The sequence below is a fragment of the Tenrec ecaudatus genome, chromosome 2 (genome assembly GCF_050624435.1).
Source record: "Tenrec ecaudatus isolate mTenEca1 chromosome 2, mTenEca1.hap1, whole genome shotgun sequence".
Taxonomy (NCBI): domain Eukaryota; kingdom Metazoa; phylum Chordata; class Mammalia; order Afrosoricida; family Tenrecidae; genus Tenrec; species Tenrec ecaudatus.
In genome coordinates this window covers 67,391,626-67,415,711 of record NC_134531.1, presented here as the reverse complement: position 1 = coordinate 67,415,711, position 24,086 = coordinate 67,391,626, and the positions used below count along the sequence as shown (strand labels likewise).

At 41.9% G+C, this 24,086-nt stretch overlaps 1 pseudogene; it reads left to right on the top strand.

Annotated features, from left to right (window-relative positions):
- Positions 1–2,705: 2,705 nt before the first annotated feature.
- Positions 2,706–2,825, top strand: LOC142442098 (small nucleolar RNA SNORA68; annotated as a pseudogene).
- Positions 2,826–24,086: the final 21,261 nt, after the last annotated feature.

Sequence of the window (24,086 nt, the reverse complement as noted above, 5' to 3'; positions counted from 1 at the left end):
AGATGTTAAACCATCTTTGCCAATGGTGGTGAAGTCCTTGCCGACTAACCTAAAAGTTGACAGGTCAAACCCACCAGCTGCTTTGAGGAAGAAAGGAGTGACAGTGTGCCCCACAAGAATGCTGCAACCAGGAGACAGCGGACTGTGTAAGATATGAAAATAACAATAATTTACAATTGATCAGAGGTCCACGAGGGAGGGAGAGTAGGGGAGGAAGGGAAGGAAACAAGAGGAGCTGATACCAAGAACTCAAGCAGAAAGAAAATGTTTTGCAAATGATGACGGCAACATGTGTACAAAGGTGTTTAATACAGTGGATGTATGGATCGTGTTAAGAGCTGTAAGAGCCCCCAATAAAATGATTTACTAAATTATTTTTTAAAAGAATGTTACAACCTTAGCAACCCAATGGGGCCCTTCTACTCTCTGCTCCAGGGCCATTGTAAGTGGTGATCAACTCTATGATGGTAGGTGTGATTTTATTTTGCTTTGTGTTCCCTTTAAAAAAAAATCCAACTCGTGGTGACCACATGCATATCAGAGAAAACTCCATTCCACAGGGCTGCCAATGGTTTGCTGGTTTGCTTAAGAGGTTGGTGACTAGGCCTCCCACTTTTCAGTTAGCAGCCAAATATGTTAAATGTTTACACCTACACTCCCAGGGACACCATCTTCCCTAAGGATTTGGAGATTCACAGTGCAATCCTTTCTCTTCAAGTGTTGTTTTGCCAAGACGAAAGTGATCTTTCCCTTCATGTCGCATAAAAACCGTTGGGTCAGGGCTATCACCTGAATTAAGGAGGACTCCGGGTTTAGTTGATGGGTTACGGAAGCGGTTCTCGAACAATCCTGGGAAGTGACCCAGGAGAATTGTGATCACTCACATACCATAATGGTTTGCACATCTGCGAAGAGAATGAGTTGTTAAAACACCCTTAGGACACATGATACAAGAAGATCATCGTTAATGTGTCTAAGTTACAGAGGGGAAAGAGCAAAGACATAGGATATTCTAGGCCATGTTCGACACCACGGAAGACTCATGAGATTCTTTACATTATGCCAAGTCAGAAGAACATATCAACCATTGCTACTCTGTAATGATTCCATTAAACTCAATGAGTATTTCTTGGCTCAGATATATATATATATATATGCAGAGCACCTTGCAAAACAGGAACAATGACTAGCATATGCTTTTGGAGATTTTTTTTGTGAAAGAATCCTTCTGAACCACTAACCCTAAGATAGAATAGGCTCCTATTTCTGTACCTGGAAATAGCCCAAGAACAGAAAGCTCATCAGCAGTAATATCTACTGGTATTTATTGAAAGGGGCCATTTTAAAGCTTGGGAAAACTCCTACTGATATATATCTCTCTCTGAAGAGTTCTGAATCTTTTGCTATAAAAAAATAATGTAAAAATTTTTTCTTACCCAAAGAAAAGCATATCAACTGATTTTTAGTCAAACTGTTCTTAAAATATTGGCGATGTGAAGAGTTGTATGAGCCCCTAATAAAACGTTTAAAAAATATATTGGCGATGTGGCCGAATTATTCAATGAAGACTGTAGACTCTAAATACTGTGGAGGTGGGTAACAAAATCAAACATCAAAACGAGGTTTTCCTCAAGCCTCTAAAACTTCTCTCTCCCTCTTGCCTTCCACTTGGGAAAATGTCTTCCTCTATATAGCCCCCAATGTCACTGGCCTTTAGGCTGTCACATTGCTTGAAGGCTAGATTACTTTGTTATCCATTAACACCTCTCTCTTTGCTCCCCATCCAGGTCTGCCTTCCTGTGCTTGATTTCTCAAGTATTTGCATTTAAGTGCATGTCTTTTCACTTGCATTTTCTGTACTTTGTTCCAAATCAAACACCATCCTGTTCTCCTTGATGCACATTTAAAATCTTGTTGAGCGACACTCTTTTTGTTTCTACATGTCTGCTTCACACCCTGTCTCCAGAAGATTAATTTCCATTGACACTTATCTTCTGTTTACCAACTTCCAACCCACAGCCTTCCAAAGAAAGTAGTGTTTGCTGTGTTCCGACTACACATCTTTATCACTATTTAGTCAAAAACAATCTCCAAGTAAAGGACACTCAGAGCTGATGCCCCCTGAGAGGCTTTGAAGATGCAGTAGGCAGTCTCTGAAAGAGAAAAGCAGGAGGGATTCGATAAGATTTTCCATTGATTTTTTAAATCTGGACGCTTATTATGTTCAAAGTATTAATAAGTGCCACAAGAACTGCTAATAAAGCATAGTTTTTGTTCTTGAGAATATAATTGGACTGGGTTTGCTCAGGTCCACAAATACCCATAGTTCAGAATTCTAGTGAAGTGGGGATTCTAATAGGGAAAGAGAAGACCAGGCATGTCAGAGACTCATTCCCTCCGATGCAAGAAAGTCTCATGAAAACCAATCGTATATAAGCTTCTGGGTAGCATATGTAGCGTTCCAGCACAAACAAATACAAGTGGGCCTCGTGGGTGAAGTCCTGATGAAAAGTACGTCTGAAGAAACACCGTCACGGATTCAGCTGCATCATCTTCCCTGCCCTCTGCCACCCCCTCCCCAGATAATGTGAAAATCTTAGCCCCTGTACTTGAAAATATAACCTAGTTTGTAAATGGTATGGTCTTTCGCTATGTTAAAGAGGTCACACTAGAATAATGTGGGTCCCAAACGTAATCATTTCTGAAAAGTATCTTATAAAAAGGGCAGAAAGCAGTTGAAAGAGTGGTGCGCACAGCAAGTGGGCCTTGTCGCCTTTGAGGGGCTGCGCAGTGCCCCTCAGAGTGAATGTGAAGGTTCAACAAGCTTGGTAAAAAATAAATAAGTAAATAAAAATTAAAAGGGCAGAAAATCATCCAAAAGGACCAATGGAAAAGTCAAACCCTAGCCTCCATGACCTTACGAACAGAAGAACTAGATGGTGTCTGAGCACCACTGCCAACTGTTCTGAAAAGGATTGCAGTTAGAGATTCTGGATACAATGATAGGAAAATGTGGAAAGAAACTCAAAAAAAAATTTTTTAATCAGGCACACTGGTCTGATAGAGACTGGTGGAACCCCCAAAGTGTGGCCCTCAGTTCACATCGGAACCATTCACATCTGGAACTGAACGCACCCCTGTGGCTCGGCTTTCAGCCAAATGATAGACAGGAATGTAAGGTGGGTCTCAGGAAGGTATGCCTTCCATAGAGCAGAGAAAAGGGCAGCATTTGTGCCAGGATAAAGCTCAGAAAGCAAGAAGGGATAGGAAAGGATAAATGGAAATAATAAGCAGAGGGAGAAAGTGGGAACAGTGTGGTTACATTAGGGTATTGCATTCAATGTTGCTGAGGGCCGGGAAATAAGTGTATGATTAGTTGAATGAAAAATCAATTTGCACTGTAAATTTCCACCCAATTAAAAAATTTAAACAACAACAATAAAATCAGAATTACCATGGCTACTCACAGACACAGGAGGAAGGCCCGTATTATGGGAGGACCCATTCACAAGCAAAAGAATGCCCAGGATTGTGGGCAGACACCAGGAATCGGAAGAAAGGCCCACAAAAACCATCCGCTCAGCCAAGATCCTAAATCAGACTTTTAGCTTCCAGAATTGTGAGAAAACTTATTTCTGTTCTTTAAAGCCACCCACTTGTAGCGATGCTTGTTTTCCGGCAGCATGAAGTAGCTATGACAAACGGTGGGTGACCTGGGACTACTGGAGACCAGGGCACTTTGGAAAACAACGGAGCAGGAAAAGGAAAGTACAAAGTAACAAGTGAGAGCTCCAAAACTGGATTCAATGAAGGGGGTTAGCACAGGGAAACACAAAGGATTAAACACTCCAAATACCGACACTAATAGCAATGTCTTTGGCCTCGACAATTAAGCCTAAGTAAAGCTCATGCTTCAAGACACAGCCAAGCTTTCACCTTCCCCAACCACTGCTCCTTCGCACCACCAGGCTTGCCTTTCCTTTATTTCCATAGAGCTCTCTGTGTATATTTATGAACACACCTAACAAGTATGCTATCATGTTATGGCATGGTTTTTGGCTATCTAACTTGCTAGATAAGGTGATCCTCAATGGGAAAGACTATATCTAATCTCATTTGTACCCTTAGAGTTTAGCATGATGTCTGTTACACAAACATGGAGAAGAATTAGTTGTTATATGTGTTAGGCCCGGATTGATGAAAGAAACAAATCCATACATGTGTGAAAAAGAGATTTATATTGAGAAGTAATTATATATCAAGAAAGTTTCCAATTCAAGTCCATAAGTCCAATATTTGTCCATATGTCCCTCTTCAGACTCACACAGCCATATGCAATGATGCAGAATACAGGAAGATCACAGGCTGGTACATACAAAGTCATGTGGCTCCAAAGTCAGTAGAAACATGGCGGGGCTCCAACAGCTTTCAGGGCACATTAAGTTCATTTTAATGGTGGTGGAACAATTTGGAGAGGGTTAACAATAATGATTGTACAACATGAGGAGTGTGTGGTAGTTATATAATCATTTGTCAATCTGAGAGGACTATGAGTGAAGGGGTGGAGTCTGGCCAGTCAATCAAGATATAACCAATGAGGCCTTTGTGTGGGCATGACTTTCTCCTGAGAATTCTGGGAACTCCCATATTTTTCTTCCTTGAAGGTGGGAGACACTTTCCCTCTCTCTGCTCACTCCCTGAGAGACTCTCTACTGACAAAACACATGGTGCTACACCCTGGGAGCTGGAGAAGCCACATGGATCTACCATGATGCAACCAGACTTCTGGAGCTAGAGAAGCCTGCCAGTGCTGAGATGCTTACAAAACCACTGATCCACAAGACTTCCAACCCACTGGCCTGTGATCCTCCTGCATTCATCATCATTGCATGCATTTCGTGAGTCTGAAAAGGACTTTATAGATTGGTATCAGACATATGGCTAATATTAGACTTATGGACATTATCTGGACTGGGTTGGGACCTTTTTCTCAATATTCAATTGCTCTTGTATATAAACCTCTTTCTTATATGCATATGAGTGTCTATGAATTTGCTTCTCTAGTCTATCCAAAAGTTGTTGAATTAGTGTTTTGTTGTGTGTTTTTGCCAAAATTGAAAAAATTACATGAATAACAATGAGTATGGGAGTGAAGAAAATGTTTTAAAATGTATTGTGGTGAAGATTGTACAGATCTTCTTGATATGGTTGAACTATTGAATTGTATGATATGTAGATGAAGTTCCAGTGAAATTGTTTTTAAAAGGAAGAAGAATCTTAGGATGTTTAAAACCTGTCCTTTATCACCAATCTCTAGAGCATCTTGAGGGCCTTGTGTCAGAGATGCAGGAGAAGTGACCCCCGAATTGAACAGGAATTTAGTTGCAATGTGTCTTAAGGCCACTTTGAAAACCATGGTTTTTGGGACTCTTCGATGCCTCCTTCAGAAGTCATTCAAGTGCAGTCTATTTGTTTTGACATCAAGCTAACCTCAGGAGAAACAGAACACCATCTGGCATGATCCAAAGAGGCAGGGCCTGAGGGCGAAAGTATGTTTTATAAAAAGAAAGACCATCAACTAGTCTTTCCTTGATTTTCTAAGGGCTCTCTGACCCTGACATTAATCTACTGTGCGTCAGTAGAAGTTTAGTCTGCTTTTCATTTTAACAACAGTTCCATCAAGTTGGCTTGGCTTCCTAGCTAAATCAGGACCCAACTGCTTCTACTCTGCAAGCTAGAGTATTGGCATCCAGAACTTTGCACTTCTGAACAAGCGTTCATGCTAAAGCTAGCCTGTCAAGGACTCGGAGATGGATGGGCTACCGCTTATCCCTAAGCTACTTCAACATTTGCTGAAAGCCCCCGGGAGCTGCGCTTCTCACTCAGGAAGGCGAGATTAGAGTGGGACTTTGAGAAGATTGAAGTCCCGAGGGTGGTACTGACAGGCTTTCCTAAGGCCCTGTGTCAAATTTCCCACGCCTAGTAATTGACTGGAGGAAAATAATTGTTTGAAAGCCCACTTTAGCTTTATGAATGGGACAAGACATGGAAGGCGCTTATAGTTCCATAAAGAAGAAGCTTAGTGAGCTTACGGAAGGCTAGTCAAGCATAAGAGGAGTGCAGGGAAGCTATTTTGAAGTGACGTTTGCCATAGAGAGTTTACTGTAGGGGGAGGTTTGTGGGGTACTGATGTCTCCATCTAGCAGGCACTAAAGACCCTCAACTTCCTTCGGTGCCCTGTAGTTTTTCACTCTCTTCTATAAAAGATGGGTTTTCAATCAGACTCTCCTCTCCCATACTGCGCCCATCCATCTTCAGATGTCCGCTGTTCTCCCTCCTTTCTCGATGTAAGCTAGATGGATTGGAAGTACATATGTAATGGAAATCTGCCGCTGCCCCTCCCTCGGGGCCAGTGGATGATGGTGCGTGTGTGTTGTGGTTCTAATCCCAAACACAGGTGTGCCTTCCTGGAGGAGGGTTATACTCTGAGTCCCTGATGTACTCAGATGTCACCAGGTGACTTGCTTTAGCCAATTACACACAAGCAGAAGTGTGATGTATCACTTCCAAGAGGAAGCTTTAAAAATAAATTCACACACCTTTTAATTGAAAAATTATTACACTTATAAAAAATAAATTCACACTTTGCCTGCTTTCTTGTAACTCTGTCCCAGATAGAGGTGGCAATGTTCGGTTAAAGTTGGTCCTGTCAGCTTGGGTCCTAGTGGGAAGGGAAGGTTGAGGAGAGCTTCAACCAATTGGCAGTGAACATACAATGGAGAGTAGTGTGAGCAAGTAATATAGATAGATAGATAGATATAGATATATAGATATAAACCAGTGAACATTGGCAGATTAATATGCCCATCGATCCATCTCATAGATAAGTTAGCTATCTATTGCCACATGATAAATTACCCCCAAATGTAATGACCTCAGATAACCTACATATGTGAGTTCATGGTTTCTTTGAGTCAGGAATTCAGGCACAACTTAACAAGGTCCTCTGCTTCAGGGTCTCCCACAGGCTGAAATCACAGGGCCATCCAAGAGTGAAGTCATCTCCAGGGTCAAGTAGGGCAAGAACCTCTTCCAAGAACATTCAGTAATTGCTTGTGGGATTCAGCTCCTCGTAGACTATTGGAATGAGGCCTAAATTCTTTATTGCCTATGATTCAAAAGCAGCTCTCACTTCCTTTCTTAATACATGGCCCCATCCAATTAAGAAAGCAAGGAGAGTCATAGAGAGCACCAGCAGAATATCCTCTCCAGGCCTCATCATGGACGTGGCACACTTGATCCACTGGGTCCAGCCACACTCAAGGAGCGGGGTTAGAGGTGGCCATGACAAACAGTTGGCAGAGACTCTTGGGAACCATCTGAGAAATTGTCTACCACGGTGACTCCATCAAAAGTAGTCAACAAGAATGACTCGGGTACCTAAGCTTGAGTGGTAAGGTAAGAAATTGAATTGTGGGATTTTATAATGGGGGCAGGAGAAGGTTAAACACCTCGGTATTGCTGCTGTTGTCAGGTGCCTTCAGCTCTGTTCCAGCGCATAGCGCCCCTCTGCACAACAGAAAGAAACACTGCCCAAGCCTGCACCATCCTCACATCTCATCATGCCAGAGCCCGTCGATGCAGCCACTGTGCCATCCTGTCTTTCACGGTCTCCCTACTTTACCAAGCGTGATGCCTTTCTCCAGGGACCGGTCCCTGCTGACAACATGCCCACAGAACGTAAGATGAAGTCTCCTTGCCTCTAAGAAGCACTCCGACCATACTTCTTCCAAGACAGGTTTGTTTGTCCTTTTAGCAGTCCATGGTACTTTCAATATTCTTCACCAGCATCACAATTCAAATGTATCAATTCTTCTTTGAGCTCCCTTATTCAATGTCCAACTTTCACCTTGCACCTGAGGCTACTGAAAATATCCTGGCTCAGGTCAGACCCACCTTAGTCCTCAAAGTAACATCCTTGCTTTTCAGTACGCTGAAGAAGTCTTATGCAGCAGATTTACCCAATGCAATTTGGCTTTTGATCTTTTGACTGCTGTTTCCATTGGCATTGATTGTGGATCCACGCAAGACATGCCAATGAACATGAAGTATAACTGGAACTAAAATTAAATCGGTATTATTTCTGAAAGAAGTAAGTGAAAAGATTGGTCAAGTTAAGGCATCTTCAGGGCCACCCACAGGTATCACAGAGATATTGATATCACTACTCTCAATCTAAATTCATCTGATGACATTTTCCAAATCTGCATGTCTCTGGCACATTGTATGTAAGATGCGGAACCAGATAGATAAACTCTCAGGTTAAACTATCAGAATCAACTGGAAATTTTGTTTTTCAAACTATCTGTGTTTATATACCACCCTCAAAATCTTCTAAAATCTCTGTAGAGGGGCATTTTAGTTCACGTAGTTTGAAAACTTGCCCAAATTCATTCTGGAATAACTTCATCAATATAAGCTGCTTGTTGTGTAGGATTTTATCTTAGAAATGAATAGATACTCAGGTTTGTCATGCATCAATTCTTTCCATTTATTGAAAGGTAGCCATTGTAATTCACACAAGTAAAGCCTCACGACATTCCTTTAGAGCCAGAGAACTTATTTCAATTACAATATTAGTTCAGTAGGTAAAGTACAAATCTTTAGATTCAGGCTTTTGCCTTTTGCAAGTCATCTCAAGAAAAGGAATTGGTTGTGACTCCAACTTGACAGAGATCACTCATATAAGATCTGAGGTTGGCATCCGTGGACAGAATCTCGGACAGCATCAGGCTTGAGACAGAAGTTTCACCTCTGTCTTCTCTCAGTGAGCAAAAATTCAATTAATAAATTAAATTCCCACATTGGCCTCCCTCAATAAGAGCTCGTCTATGACTTTGTCCAGGGTTAGAGATGAGTTGACTATCACATCTTTTCTTCAAGGTTAGGGATCAGGGAGGTTGTTCAGACTTACCCCTCCCGCAAGTTCACAAAGATTAACTATGTTTTGCTCTTTTGTTTGTCACAGCATGAGAGGGAAACGGCAACCTCACAGTTGTTTGCTTTCTTCAGATATTTCAGATGTGCAAGTTCAGAAATTTGCTAAATGGCTTCAGGTTTCTAATGACTTCCTTGGTGTTAAAGAGACATATTTCTAAGTTCGAATAATGAGTGCTGATTCGTGTGTGTATTGAAAGCCTGATAGTGACTTAATACTTTATGTAATTTGGAAGACTCGAAGTAACATACACAACTCCCTGGTAAAGAATCGCTGATTAGGTTTTCTAAACTTGGATCATCTCAAGAGGTGTAAGGATCAAGGACATGGTTTGGGGGGCTTTCTTCAGAATTCCTAAAGAACAGATATTCTCTCTTAAAACACACGGAGTTCAATAACTAAGCCAATATAGATGGGCAAACCCACTTTCAGCAGAGATTTCCATTGTTCTCTTATGTAAGATGTCATAGACACATCCCAAGTGGTTTTCCAAGAGTGCGTAGCATATAGCAATATGCCCCACTGAGGTTTTCTACTCCCGTAAAGAGTCACAGTCTCGTAAGTTCACAGAGACAACTCTACCCTGTCCTATAGGGTTACTATGCATCAGAATCGACTCAATGGCAATGATATTGGGATTTTATTTTTTTATTTTTGGTAGTAAGAAATAACTTAGCCTTATAATGCCTGAATTTTTTATTTCAGGGAAAAATTTGTCTTTATTCTTTACTTTCATAGTTATCAATATATATAAATATATACATTTAATTAAATGTTATGAAAATGTCATGCTCAGCATTATAGAGTTAGATGAGAGATTTAGTTATACTCAAGCTGAGCAGATAATATGTTCCCACTTTTTTCAGATCATAAAACTGACCTTCTACCTCCCCAAACAAAATGGAAGAAATTTGGGCCCAAAACTTCTGAAAACTTAAGGTTTTTGTCTTTGTTGTGTTTTCATTTTATTTTTTATCCACTTGATCATAACAGAGAAAAGAGCTGGGGGCGGGGAGAAGAGGGAGAGCAAGAAAAAACAAAACTTGAATTCTGAAAAATGTTCTAGATATTCTAGAAGACATTTCTTGATGGTCAAGATCCTCCTTGTACCTTGAAAAAACAAACTGTTCTATGGGATGTTGGAAAATATCGAGTTGAATTCTCAAAGTCCGACCTTTGACTTTCTTTCCAACTATGGACTAGGAATATTTTTACCACTCGGGCCACAGCCTTTGGGTGAGCCTCTGTCTTGGGGCCCCACTGGAGGTCTTCTTCCTGGGTGGGCAGGAGAGATCTTGAAGGGGCTCTGCACTTGTAGAAGAGCAAAAGGTTCATTGTGCCCATGTTACTCATGAAGAGAGACCCTGAGGAGCCACCGCTGTGAGCATTTACAATGCTTTTTTTGCCCGGATGCAAATGTCATTTCTTTGCCATTTATGCTCTGGATCAGGGCAGCTCTCGGACGAAGCCATCATGGATGGGCACTGACTTATGCCAGCAGGGGGACAAAAATGGACTGCAACTGTAGCTTTGCCCGCAGCAACTGTCAAATACACAAACCCATTTCTCCCTGTACTTAGTCCTGAGCCTTTCCTCAGAAGAGGAAAAATAGCCTTCAAAGAAAATTGTCAAGTTTATTTTATTTTCATTTCTGAAGCGAGGGTGCACATAAAAGAGCAAGTAGCTTATAAATACCGTAAACTATGTTTTAGGGATCTTCAGATTTGCCTTAAAGCGGTCTTTATGCATGTGAACTGTGATGCTGGGGAAGAGTATTAAAACTACCATGGACTGCTAAAAGGACAAACCAATCTGTCTTGGAAGAAGCATGGCCAGAGTGTTCTTTAGAGACAAGGATGGTGAGACTTCTTACATACTTAGGACATATTGTCAAGAGAGACCAGTCCCTGGAGAGAAGGTCATCATGTTTGATAAAGTAGAGAGGCAGCAAAAAACAGAAAGGCTCTCAACCAGCTGAAGTTACACCGTGGCTGCAGCAATGGGCTCAGCGCAGAATAACGGTGACAATTGTGCAGGACTGGACAGTCTTTCCTTCTGTGTGTATAAGGCCGCGATGGCCAAAACCCACTTGATGGCGCTTAACAGCAATGTCTTCATGTTTGAACCACTCCGAGAGAACACAGAGAAGTGAGGTTCTGCACCCTTCTTCCTCTCCCCCACCCCCAATTCTGTAAACACATTTCTTGGATCTGGAGTTGTGGACATAAAACTCAGCGGGTCTCAGTTACACCGGGACAAGTGAGCACAATGGGGCTAGAGCTGGACCAGAGGAACTGGGAGGCAGGAGAAGAATTCATGGAGAGGAATTCATGAGGAAGCGTTAAAGCAGAACTTCCTAACTTGGCAGCAGGTTGGAACCGCCTGGGGAGCTTAATCATCCCTAGCACTTTGTACTAGGTAAGTGTGCTACACAGGACTTCGTTAAAGTATTGAAAGCAAAGGTGTGACTCTGAGGACTAAGATACCCCTGACCGAGCCTTGATATTTTTGGTCATTTCAGATGCATGTGAAAGTTGAACATTAAATAAGAAGACTGAAGATGAGTATGTGTATTGGAATTACGGTGCTGACAAGAACATTGAAAGTACCATTGTCTTGTTGTTGCTGTTGATAGCAATAGAATCCATTTGGACCCATAGCAACCTACTCTGTACCATCACCTGATTCTGTACCATCCTCACAATTGTTTGTATGCCTGGGACCATTGCTGCGGCCACTGTGTCAGTCCATCTCCTTGAGGACCTCCTCTTTTTTGCTGCCCTTGTACTTTACCAAGCATGACGTCCTTCTCCAGGACTGGTAAATCCATCTCCTTGAAGGCCTTCCTCTTTTTCACTGCTCCTCCACTTCACCAAACATGACTGGAATTTGGGATGTGTGACTGTCCATGGGCTACTGAAAAAAACCAAATCTGTCTTGGGAGAAGTACAGGCAGAATGGTCCTCAGAGCAAGGATCGTGAGACTCTGTCTCTCATACTTTGGACATGTTACCAGGAGAAACGTTGTGCTTGCTAAAGGGGCAGTGAAAAAGAGGAAAGGCCTCAATGAGATGGATTGACGTGGTGGCTCCAACAATGGGCTCAAATACAGCAACACTTGTGAGGAAGGTGCACAATTGGGTGGTGTTCTGCTCTGTTTTGCATAGGGTCACTATGAGTTAGAATCAACTCATCTAACAGCAACAAGCCCCTGCAGGAGCCCAACAGGTATAGTGGCTTAAGAGCTGGCCTGCTTACCTAAAGTTCAGCAGTTTGAAACCACTCTAAGGGAAAAAGATAAGGTTTTCTACTCCCACAAGGAATTAGTCTCAGAAACCACAGAGGCACTTCTACACTGTCCTATAGGGTCTCTAAGAATCAGAATTGACTCGATGACAATGAGTTTGAATTTTTTTTTAAACCCAGAAGCCTGTAGTGCAATGGGTACACAAGTGTCTGCCAACTCAGCAGGAGAAGAGACCCGGCTATCTGTTCCCATAAAAAGCAAACCCAGTGCTTGACTCTGACTCATAGAGATCCTGTAGGACAGAAGAAAACTACCTCATTGGGTTTCCAAGGCTGTAGTCTTTCCAGAAGCAAACTGCACATTTTTCTCCCACAGAACATTTGGTGGATTTGGACCACCGGCCTCCTGGTTAGCAGCCACACCCTTATCCCAACTTCTTCTCATAGTTCACAGCCTCGGACACCCTACGGTGGTAGGCAGTAGGGTAGTCTACTCCAACTTATAGCACTGCTATGAATCACAATCACCTGGACTACACAGAGCAACAGCATGCAAGACCCACTGAGACCTGGGAATAGCAAGGCAGAGGTGGTTTTAAAAGTGCCTCATCTCAAGGAAACTTACAGAAGTTGGGTAAAGTTTCAGAGTAAAGTGTCAACAAACAAGAATCTGTTGGGTTTCTATACACTAACAATGGAAAATCAGAAAGATTAATTAGGGAAACAATTCAATTTACAGTGGCATCTAAGAGAACAAAATACCTAGGAACAAAACCAACCAGGGACTTGAAAGATTTACACAATGGAAATTATACTATTCTGCTGACAGAAATTACAGAAGACTTAAATCAGTGCAAAGCTTTTCCATATTCATGGATTAGAAGACTTAATATTGTTAAAATCTCAATACTACTCAAAGTGGTCTATGAGAGGTAGAACGGAGGCGTGGAACAGAGATAGAATTTAGCCAGGAATATGAAGTTGAGAAAGATTTTATTGAGGCAGGGAAAGAAACTCCGAGAGGGAAGGGGGAGCAGAGAAAGGGATGGGATGTGGGTGGGGGTGCATCTTGAGCCCCCAGGCGGATTCTATGACCCAAGGAGTTAGGTCAGGGAAGTCTTGCCTGGTACTGGGTCAGCAGGACATATGTAAGTTATGAGCTTAAAGGCACATGGCCCGGTCAGGGGAAGGGAGGTTCTTAGTGCTGCGGTTGCAAGTTTCAGGCCAGGTGACAGCCTGTCAGTAAATCATGCTGTTCTTAGGAAACAATGCTAGGGAGAGGGGGGCTGTGTTCTGTCCTGGGAGGTAAGCCCTGTGAAATGCTGAAGGCAGGTGCTTTGAAGCTCAGGTGCTTTGAAATTCGACCAGGTCATTTGTCTTCTGGAGAAGCTGGTACAAGGGGCTGCCTGGTCAGGACCCGGCCCAAACAGTCTATTGGGGTAACACAATCCAAATAGAAACTCCAACAGTTTTCTTTGTAGAAATGGAAAAGACAATCTTTAAGTTTACATGAAATGACAAGAGGCCCCAATAGCTAGAACCAAGTTTGTTGGTGGTGGGAGGTGTCTTCGAGTCAGTTTCTATCCACAGAGACCCTGTGCACAACAGAACAAAGCCCTGCCTGGTCCTGGGCCATCTGCCCATTGTTCTTAATCTTGAGCCCATTGTTGCAGCCTCTGTGTGAATCCATCTCATTAAGGGGCCAGTGTTTAAAGTGAAGAGAATGTGGGGCTTACACTTAATATGATTTTAAACATATTAAACCAATATGTCACAGCGTGTCATAGGTATGACAATAGACACATCCCATTGCTTTTGTCCATTCTAATTTAGAGTGATACTGTAAAACAAAACTGCCCCACAGGGTTTCCAAGGATATAATTTTTACAGAAGCAGACTGTCACACCTTTCTCCTAAGAGGTGACTGATGAGTTTGAACTACCAAGCTTTCAATTAGCAGTCAAGTCCTTAACCACTACACCACTAGGGATTCTTAATAGACATGTTAGACACATAGAACAATAAAATAAACTAGAGAGTTTATAAATACACCAGCACATCTCTGCTCAAATGATTTTTACAAGGGCACTAAGCCAATTGGATAAGAAGAGTCACTTTTACAAATATTGTTGAGCAAACTAGGGGGGGGGGAGGCTTGTGGTGTATTAGGCTAATCTTGGGCTGCTAACCTCATGATCAGCAGTCTGAAACCATCAGCCACTCCAAGGGAGAAAGATGAGGCTATTTATGCTCATAAAGATGTGCAGTCTGAGGGATCCACAGGGTCAGTTCTCCTCTGCCTTATATGGATGCTCTGAGATCCATAAATGACTCAAAGGCAGTGAGTTTGGAGTTTGGGGACATGCAGAAAAATGAAACAAGATACGTGCCTCACACCATATACCCCCCAAAAAGAAACTGGATTAAGAAACTAAATATGCAAACTAAAGCCATGGAAATTTTAGAATACATAGGAGAGATGCTTTTATCTATGAATTAGCCAATATAACAATATCAAAAGCACAGACAAAAAAGGCAAAATAAATAAAGAGGACATGGCAGAAATTAGAAATTTTGTTCACCAAAAGGCTCTTTTAAAAGTGAAAAGATGAACTACCAACTGGGAGAATATCATGGAAAACTATTCAACTGATAAGAAGCTAATAACTATATAAAATGTCAACAACTTAACAACAAATAACCCAATAATAAAGTGGGGAAAGACCTTGAATAGATATTTCACCAGAGGGCATTCAAATGACCAACAAAGACATGGAAAAAAATAATGTCATTAGTCATCATAGACATGCAAATTGAAACCACAATAGGATTCAATTTCACTGCCACTAGGCTGGCTAATATTAAAAAAAAACAGGAAATAACAAATATTGGCAAAGATGGAGAAATTAGAATCCATTTCCATTGCTGATAGGAATGCAAAACTGTGGAAAACAGTATAGTGATTTCTCAAGAAAAGAAAAACCCTAAAAATAAAACTGCTATTTGACTCCCAACACAGGGAATCCAGGACAGATTAAACCCCTTAATACTACCAATAATGATAGTATCGATACCAGGAGGGGAAGGGGAAGGTGGGGGGAGAAAAGGGTAACCAATCACAATGATCGACTTATAACCCCCACCCAGGGGGACGGACAACAGAAAAGTGGGTGAAGAGAGACAGCAGTCTGTGTAAGACATGAAAAAATAGTAATTTATAAATTATCAAGGGTTCATGAGGGAGGGTGGGGAGGGGAGGGGGGAAATGAGCTGATACCAAGGGCACAAGATCAAAGAAAATGTTTTGAGAATGATGATGGCAACATATGTGCAAATGTGCTTGAACACAATGGATAGATGAATGGATTGTGATAAGAGCTGTAAGAGCTCCCAATAAAATGAGTTAAAAAAAAACAACCTATTATTTGACTGCCGAATTCACTCCTTGGGATATACCAACAAAACTTGAAAGCAGAATCTTACACAGAAGCCAGTGTGAATTGCAACACTATTCTCAATAGCCAAAAGATGTAAATAACTTAAATGTGCATAAATAGATTAATAGACTGAATAAAATGTGGTACATACATACACACAATGAAATACTATTCAGCCAGTAGAAAAAATGAAATCTTGATACATGCTACACCAGAGATCTAGCTTAAACCAGTCACAAAATAATGAATATATATTTACTCCTTTAAATAAAAATACAAGAAAAGGAAAGTGTGGAGAGACCAAAGTTTACCAGGGATGGGAGGAAGAAAAAACATGGAGAATTAACAGTGATTGGAAAATCATATTGAATACAGATGGGGTTTCACAGCTACAGCAGTCGATTAAGTTGTACACTGTAAAAAGTTGAATTGGCAGAAGGTGAATGGTAGGTACACTCATATTTACAAAAAATGATAAAAAGAAATAAATGAAAAGTACTAGTTATGGCTACTTATGTACAAGCAAATACTTGGGAGATTTTGTTCCTTGGTTTGAAGGTTTAAAATCAGAGTTTCGTAGGGCATCGCAATGTTTACTGCTTCTGTTAGATCTCATAGTTCAGCGCATCATGTGTGGAGTTTTAAAAACTTACAAGATGGCATCTATGACATGACCATTGGTCTCTGTCAGCATGGAGCAACAGAGGAGGAAGAGGAGTCAGGAGGAAGAGGTAGGGAGGGAATGTGTGGCTGGATGGCTCCTGGCTACCATTATTAAACATTTTGATCCAAGATGCTAAAAAAGAATCCTGATCAAAAGGGGGAAAATACAGAGCAGGATTCCAATGTTCATGGAGTCCACACTGTCTGGAGCCGTGGAGACTGGATGAACCCCTGAAGCTATTGCCCTGAGATCATCTGTAAACCTCAAACTATCCCCGGAAGTCTTCTGAAAGCTGAGCTGCTACTGCTGTTGTTATTGTTGTTGTTGTTGTTGGTGGTGGTGGTGGTAGTGGTGGTGGTGGAGGTGGTGGTGATGGTGGTGGTAGTGGTGTACCACTGAGATAGCTCCTACTCATAGTGACCCTCTGTATAACAGAGTAAAACACTGCCCGGTCCTGAGCCACCCCCACAATTGTTCTAACCTTTGAGCCACTGTGTCATCATCTCCCTGAAGACCTTCCTCTTTGTCGCTGCCCCTCCACGTTACCAAGCATGAAGTCCTTCTCCAGGGACTGGTCTCTCCTGACAACGTGTCCAAAGTGCTTGAGGCAAAATCTGGTCATCCTTGCCTCCAAGGAACATTCCAGTTGTACTTATTTTAAGACGAATTTGTTCTTTAGGCAATCCGTGGTACTTTCAATGCTTTTCTCCAGCACCACAGTTTAAATGCATAGCATTTTCTTAGGTCTTCCTTATTCTATGTCGAACTTACACGTGCATATAGGGCAATTTAAATGACCATGGCTTCGGTCAGGAGCACCTTAGTCCTCAAAGCACCTTCTTGCTTTTCAACAGTTAAAGAGGTCTCAGTAGATTTACCCAATGCAAGTTATTGAACTCATGGTTGCTGCTTCCATGAGCATTAATTGTGGATCCAAGTTAGATGAAGTCCATGACCTATTGGTCCAGTTGTGAGGATTTGGGTCTCCTTTACATTGAAGACCCCACTGAAGTCTGCAATCTCTGATCCTCATCAGCAAGTGCTTCAAGCCCTCCTCACTTTAGTAATCAAGGTTGGGTCATCTGCATATCATGATTGTTAAAAAAAAGTCTCTCTAAACATGATGCCACATTCTTCATTTAACCCAGGTTCTCTGATTATTTGCTCAGCATGTAGATTGAATTAGTGTGGTGAGCAGATACAATCCTGCTGCACACCGTTGCTGACTTTATACCATGTGATATTCCCTAGTTCTCTTCACATGACCGCCTCTCAAGCCATGAGAGGCACTTGTATGAGTTTCACACGAGCATAATCAGGTGTCCTGAAATTTTTCTCAAGGTGCCCATAGTTTGCTATGATCCACACAGTCGAGTGCCTTGGCATAGAAACACAAGTCACCATCTGTCTGGTATTCTCTGCTTTCAGTCTAGATCCATCTGGCATCACCAGTGCTATAACTTGCTCCATGCCCTCTTCGGAATCCAGTCTGAACCTCGGTAAGTGCCCTGTGCTGGTCACCAATCCTGCGACCATTGTTAGATGATCTTTAGCAACAATTTACTTTATGTGATATTAATGACATTGATCTATGACTTGAGCATACTGTGGAGCCACTAGCCATGGAATGGGCACAAATCTGTATCTCTTCCAGTAGCTGTCTTCCAAATCCCTGCACATGGACCAGTCAATGTTTTCAGCAGCTGGCTGCAACATTTAAATCGGTATTCGATCGATTCTTGGAGCCTTGTTTTTGGCTAATTCTTTCAGGGCAGCTTGAACTTCTTCCTTCAGTGCCATTGGTTCTTGCTCATATGCTGCCTCTTGAAATGGTGGGATGTCAACTAGTTCTTTTGGGTACAGTGACTAAGTCTGTTTTCTCCATCTTCTTTTGATCTCTACCTTGAGCATTATGCTCTGTTAAGAAGTATCTAGATGAGATGGAAGGGACAACAGTAACTCTAAAGATTAGAAAGAAACCATAGAAGGTAATGAGTTTACATTAATGGAGCAGGGAGAACTCAGAGAGGGAAAATGTGACTGTAGGTGCAACACAGAGAGTGCAATCAATTCCGCCGTAATATATATGTAGAAATGGTTGGATTGGTGTATTTTTCAGTGATAACACATTTTAAAGGGGGCGGTCTCATGAGAGAATCGTAGTACTCTGTATTATAATGAAAACCAAACTCATTGCCATTGAGCTAATGCCAACTCATAGCAACCCTAGAAGACAGGGTAGAACTGCCCCCGTGGGTTTCTGAGACTGTAACTGTTATTAAGATTAGAAAGCCCCATCTTTCTACCACAGTAGTGTCCAGCTGCTGATCTTATTGATCGCAGCCTACCATGTAATCACGACACCACCAGGGCTCCTTATCCTGTACTGTAGAAAACAGCACTGTAGCAACGTGGTTAAAACCATGGACTAAAGCGACGAAGCACCTGAACTAAAATCCCAGTTATGTTACGGACCCCCAGTGTGCGCTTATACAAGGTGCATCTCTGTAGCTCAGGGTTTTTCCCCTCTATAAAATGAAAATGGATTGTTGCAGAACCACTTCGGTTAAAATCTGACACCTTGTCATTTGATCTCCTTTTGACCTATTTTAATTTTGTTCAAGTTTTTAATGTTTCCTGTTTTCTTTACAATTGAGGTTTTTCTCTGGTTTTTGTTATTGTTATTGGTTGGGGGGCAAGGTTGTTGTTGCTTTTTCCAGTATATGAAATCCAGGATAGCTAAATCTATAGAGACAGTAACTGGATTCATGGCTTATTGGGGTCATGGGAGGGGAGATTGGAGGGTACTGGGCAGCTAATCACAATGAGTACAAAAATCCAGAAAATGTTATAAAACTAATGGTACAACTCTTTTTAATATGAATGGACTATTGAAATGTGTGATATGTGAATTATATGCCAACAAAATTATTTCTTAATCTGCCTCTCAGAATGTTTGTGAGGATGAAATGAGGAAATAAAATCAAATATGTAAATGTGGTGGTTAGAGTTTGTATCACCTGGTACCTGGATGAAGGTGTAGCGGGGGGAGTCCAACTCACCAATCAAGTCACAGCCTGAGCATGTTTCCTTGGGGCATGGCCTTTCTATAAGAGAGACACTGGGATCTCTCTCTCTCGCTCACTCTCTCTCTGGGACACACAAGATACCCAACAGCAACAACAAATCTTTTCAGGAATAGATCACCAGATCTTTTCTCCCGAGAGCGCTGCCTGATGGCTCAAACTGCAACCTTTGAGTTAGATGCTAAACACTTGACCAATGCACTTCCAGTATCAAATCATACTTCGTATCAAATCACCAGGCCCTGAAACACTTCTGTTAGAATGTTCACTATCGTTTACCTGATTTGCAAACAATAAGTGAAGCTTCATGCATCTGGATGCCAGATAGTTACAGACATTCCTTTGTGCTTCAGCAACGCTTAGGCTGCCCTGGAAGAGGGGGCACCAAACAACGAGAATCACTGGGATGAGTTGTAAAAGAACAAATCCTTTTGAGATGCACTGAACTCTGAGCTGTGCTTATGTTACTGCTGTCATATGCCTTTGAGGAACACACACACACACTCATAGGGCCTGTATACAACAGAATAGGACCCGTATGTCCATAGGGCTTGCTGGCTGCTATTTGGAAGTAGATCATCATGCTTTTCTTCCTACTCCTTCCTAGTCCACTGGAGCCCATTCGGCATCATAATGACATTAGTGATTATGGTAGTGTTAGTGGTTTTAAGGTTCATTGGCCAGGAATTGAACTCAGGTCTCCAGCATGGAAGTTAAGAATTCCACTACTAAATCACTACTGCCCCCTGAGCTGTGCTTAAAGCCACCTTCAAATCTCATGTTCTGATAGAGGAGCTTTTGCGATTTTTTAAGACATAGACTGGATCTTGTTTCCCTGCTTACTCCCTTCAATGCTTACCTTTGCACTTTAGAAAAAACATCTTTCATGCCTTACAAAAATGTAGCTTAAGTTAACCTGTTTAATGTAGGGGGGATGAGGGGAATCCCCCTTATTAAATTCAGTTAGCCTAAGGTACTTTATTGAATGCAGTCTGTTATAGAATCTCTTATAAATTTCTGAAACATAAACAGGTTGGATGTAGATACCACCTAAATGGCCCAGATACTGCTGAGATTCTTCTCTTATTTACTTGATTGTTAGTGATTAAAAACTAGGCCTTGCTATCTAGTGAGTCAACAAAGACATCCTGAGTCTGGCCTAAGATTTAAAGAGCCCTATTGTGTCATTGCTCGCTCCTAGTGAGCCCTTCGTGTTTCTCAAGGTTACTCTGAAACCTGAGTTAACCTAAAACACCTATACTTGCCTTCCCAAAGCACAAACTGCAAAGTAAAAGGTATGTATTCTCTAAGTGCTCTGATTTTGAGCAGGACACCACAGAGGCAGACTGTATTGCTGTTGGTCTCCTCGTTGGAATCTGCTAATAAACCTAGAGAATGTGCTTCCTCTAACTTGGTGTGAGTAACTTGTCTGTGCTGCTTCAGGGTAAGACACCTGCCTTTCTGGAGACAAAAATCTGAGTGCTTTGGTCCGACATCTGGCTCAGACTCTGACCTCCAATTCACCTTGGATTCCATAGACTCTACAGCCAGAAGTGTGCCATCTGACCTGTCAACCCCAGGATCATCAACACCTTCAGCTTCACATGTCAAAGGAAGCCGCCAACCTGACATCTGGTCTTGAAACTTGCTTGCCTCTACAACTGTGCAATCAGTCTCTCTGGTGCATACATAAGCATCACTGGATCCGCTTCTCTAGAGAACCCAGTCCAAGACAAAGCCCTTCCCTCTCCCTCCCACATGTGCACGCACACACACAAACATGCATACAGGTCCAAGCATGAAAGAAGGGCAAAGCCACTCAAAACTCACCAGGGCTCCACAGAGGGAGATATAAACCTGGCCCAGGGCACTGTGTCTGACCATGATGTCCTGTGAGGTCTAATCCCCTATGAGCTATCAAGTTACTTCTCAAGACGATCTCTGTAGAAGCTTTGCTGTAGGGCACCTGCCTAACCCCACAGAGAGTTAACTTCAGGAGGACATTGGCGCTCCCACTCAGTACATCAGGGTGATGGAACAAGTGATGGACTGTGGACAACTAGATGACATCATGCAGGATTTAAGCATTGACTTCCGGTGTGGCATAAGCTTCCTTGTGACACTGCAAAAATAGAGATCTGGTGCCTCCAGAGTGACGGCTGAGATTTCCTTTCCTAGGGAGCGGAAAGGTTGAGCTGAAATGACTGTTGATAATACCGCCTGACTATAGCTCAAGAACTATTTCCCTGAGCTAAGCCAGGATTTTGCCGTCAATCTGTTCTTTTATAGCTGTATCCGCTGGGGGAATTTTAGCTCTGAAATATTTAGCATTTGAAAAATGAGAGAGGAAAAAAAACTTATAAAATTCCATAGTCAAGAAGCTAAGGCCAAAAATCAAACCCACTGGCATCAATTCTATTCCAATTCATAGCAACCCTATATAGAGTTTCCAAGACTGTAAATCTTTATGGAAGGAGATAGCCTCATCTGTCTCCTAAAGAGCAGCTGGTATTTGAATCACTGACCTTGTGGTTAGCAGTCCAACATTTACCCAAAAGCATGACCAGGGCTCTTTTTTAGTGAAGCATTTAGAGGAGGAAATAATTTACTATTTTTTAAAATACCATTGAACTTCCTATTGAACAAGAACTGAGAAGAAATAAATGCTTAGTGCACTTTGGAGGGAGGGGTGTGCACACAATAGATTTTAACCTCAGAACCCTGTTATTTGTGCCTCAAGTAAGTAAGTTGCCAACAACAAAATCAAAACTCTAGATTAAACTGAGGAAAGCATTTTTTTTACCTTTCTATTGTGAATTGGGTGAAGACTTATAGAGTACGTCCATTTTCCATTAGATAATTCATACATAGTTTGCTTCATGACATTAATTGCAATCTGCACAATGTGACATCACTTGTCTGCTCCCTCCTTATGTTTCCTCTTTCCATTTCTACTTCTTTCCTAGTTCTTCTGAATTTTGTCCTATAGTGAATGCTGCCCTCTTGATTTCAAATGGTCGGGTATCCTCCCTAGTGGTACTGTCCCCTTACAGACCTGTCTATTGTTTGACTGAAAATTGAGCTATGAGGAGATGTGAGGGGAACAGTCCTGCCGCATGACATCGAAGACAGAGTCGAACGATGCCTGGCCCGGCTTCAGAGAAGCTGGACGGTGGGAGTTGGCTGCCCAAACCCGCTCTCGACATGTATTTGAACTTGTTTGATTGGCCTTGCCATAATTATTTGGAGTGCTTTTGTGCAAGATTCTAAAAAAGTTTATCATCCAGTTTTTCCCTTTCCTTATCTTGGTTACCGCATAAGGGGCAGAATACGGCATCCCCCTCCAGGAAATAACCCAAAGAGAAATAGAGTTCCTGGCCCTGATTTACCTTATACAGGGACTTACAATGAAAATGGCATAAGAATAGCTACCAAAGAAAGGTGTACAAGTTCCTTTCAGTAGTTTAAGTTTTATGGAACGGTTAGCAAGAAGAGGGCCTCTGTGATGTTTGAAGTCCACTGAAACAAAGCTACCTATTGTGAGGCAACTTGAAGTCAACTGAAGCAAAGCTACCTATTGTGAGGCAACTCCTACCTTGGTACAGAAAGACTTTTGGGAGTTTAATTTATGGGAACTAGTGGAAAAGTAAGAACAAGAAATGAAAGCCCTAGAGGAACAGCCTAAGAAAGAACAGAAAGAACAGCCAACACCTGTCAAGTAATTTTTGATAATGAAATGTATTAATGCTTTATTGATTTCGTAGTTAGAACAATGCGCCCTAGTTGGATGAAGTGTGCTCAGTTATTGTTAGAAGGTTTATGTCTATCACCCTTGTATGAAAATATTTTCGTTTCAAGATGTACCGTAACTTGTTACAGTCTTGTGGCCTGAGAATTTCCTAATGTATGATCTCAGGCCATGAGCTTTAATCCAAGAAAAAGAATATATAAATTGAAGCTTTGCATGAATAAAATTGGAACAGTCACCACAACCTTTGAGTTGTGTGATTTCTGTCTCCCACGCGTCGAAGCCTTACCCACCTAGCGGGGGACCTGAACCCGCTGCGGCTGGACCATGGCAGAGATGTCCAGACCAGTGACAAAAGTCCATAGACTTGGGGGTTTTGCCCATTTCTGTCTGACCAGTAAGTCTAATCTTTTTGATGATAATGATTTTTGCTCAACATTTATTGCCCGCTGTGTCCAGAACCCTCTATTCTGATCCCTTTCAGAACAATTAGTAGTGGTATTCAGGCTCGATCTAGTTCTTCTGGTCTCAGTGTCATGGAGACCGATGTGCATGTGGCTCATAAGTCCAATGGACTGATTGTTTTCACGCACCTTGAATTTTCTTCATTCTTCTTTCCTCCAGGCAGACAGAAACCAATAATTGCACCTTAGATGGGTGCTCACGAGCATTCAAGACTTCAGTCACTACTCACGAGAGTAGGATGTGGAACACTGTCTCTGAATTATGTTAGGCTAATTGACCTGGTTCTTGAGACCATGGTCCTAAGCCCCCAGGTCCAGTGACTCCTTCAAGGTGTTTGACTATGTCTAACACATTTCCCACCACCTTTCTGTCAGTTTGTCACACTATGTTGGCTTGTATTTTACTGTGATCCTTTAAGCTATGTCACCACTATTTCAATACC